Source organism: Carlito syrichta, unplaced genomic scaffold (assembly GCF_000164805.1).
Source record: "Carlito syrichta isolate Samal-C Ts95f unplaced genomic scaffold, Tarsius_syrichta-2.0.1 Scaffold115602, whole genome shotgun sequence".
Taxonomy (NCBI): Eukaryota; Metazoa; Chordata; class Mammalia; order Primates; family Tarsiidae; genus Carlito; species Carlito syrichta.
The window spans coordinates 201,665-203,281 of NW_007059698.1; the positions used below are offsets into that span (position 1 = coordinate 201,665).

General features: G+C 53.9%; 1 protein-coding gene across 1 annotated transcript in view; it reads left to right on the forward strand.

The window, feature by feature from the left end:
* Window positions 1-1,617, forward strand: part of CNOT8 (CCR4-NOT transcription complex subunit 8) — a 20,325-nt gene that overhangs the window by 1,249 nt on the left and 17,459 nt on the right. The gene's annotated exons all lie outside the window — the stretch shown is intronic.

Consider the following 1,617-nt stretch of genomic DNA (forward strand, 5'->3'; position numbering starts at 1 on the left):
GGCCGCCGCGGGCGTGGAGGGGACCCTCGTCCGCGCCGCGCCGTGCCTGCTGACCGGCTCCTTCCCTTCGCGTCCCGCCCGTGCGCGGCAGAGCCTTTGTCCAGCCCCCTGGAATCGGGCAGCGAGGCTTATTGATTCCCCGCGCTCTCGGGCTGGAAGCGACAACACAGCGAGGCCTGTGCGTCTGGATCGCGTGCTGGGAAAACTTTCGCTGGCTTTGTCATCGGTCGCTCGGCGGAGCGCTCCTGGATAAACAGGAACTCTGTGTCGGGGCCGCGGGAGCGGGCGGGACTAGGCGCGCCGCGGGTCAGCACGGGCCGGGGACCCCAGCATTCTAGGGGTGTGTGTGGGACCCAGCATTCTAGGGGGGTGTGTGTGAGAGAGAGAGAAAACTCGTTTCCCGAGTAGTGCACGTGGGAGTCAGCCTGGGAGGCACACACCGCGCGATCAAAGTTGTCCGTGGACCTTATCAGGAGGGTGCCCAGTGTGAGCTTCCCGGTGCATCGAGCACAGGAGGTTTTCCTTCACCTTTGAAACTTGTTTTCTGACTGTCTGCAGATAAAGTCCTTAGGCTATCCTTAGCGGCTGTGTTGCACAGCAAGCATGTTGGAAAGGCTGGAGTCGGGACCGCGGCAAGATGCCTGCCCGAGGAGCCTCCGAGGAGGAAGCCTCGCCGAGGCGCAGTGTGCGTGGCTCCTCTCGGGCTCGCGTGGCTCCTCTCGGGCTCGCTCTGTGCTCACCCAGTGAATTGTGGCAGGCGGGATTGCAGGCGTAGTCAGTTGCAGCTTTCTCTCTCTCGGCCTGCGTGGTGGTAATTGGACTTGCTAAGAGTGCGGTCCTCTTTGAATCCCCTGTCTTTTCAGAGCGGCACTACGGGGGCTTGAAAGGGACTGTTTATTGTCCTACAGATTTTCTCGCTAAGGATTTGGTGCAGGAATGTCTTACATGTTTTTGTCCGCGGTCTGGCTTGTGCAGTACCCATCTATGTGTTAGATATGTGTGACAGTGGTTAACTTTTTACCAAATTCTCTTGTAAATGGAGGCCAAAGACAGTTTTTACTTTTGTCTGTTTTGGTATTCTTACTTTTATGGAAACATCACTCAAAAGCCCAGGAGTGATGCCCACTTCCTCTAAAGGTAATTTTTGGTTGTCTTTGAAAGGACACCAAAAAGGAAGTGCATTATTTCAGTTAGGAAAATAAGGAAGTGGCACTGATTTCACATTAAGTGGCCATAGAAAATGGTTTTAAGCCCTTGTGCAGGAGAAAATCTTAAGCAAGTCTAGGAATCTGAAATTCTGAATCCCAACATTTTCTTTTTCTTTTTTTTTTTTTGAGTTGGAGTCTCACTCTGTCACCCAGGCTGGAGGGCAGTGGCATGCCCTCAGCCACTGCAGCCTTAACCTACTGTGCTCAGGCGATCCTTCTGCCTCAGCCTTCTAAGTAGCCGGAACTACAGGTTTGTGTGTTACCATGCCCAGCTAATTTTTTGATGTGTTGTAGAGACGAGGGCTCACCAAGTTGCCCAGGCTGGTCTCAAGCCCCTGGGCTCAGGCAATTCTTTTCTTTTCTTTTTTTTGAGTTGGAGTCTCACTCTGTTGCCCAGACTGGAGTGCAG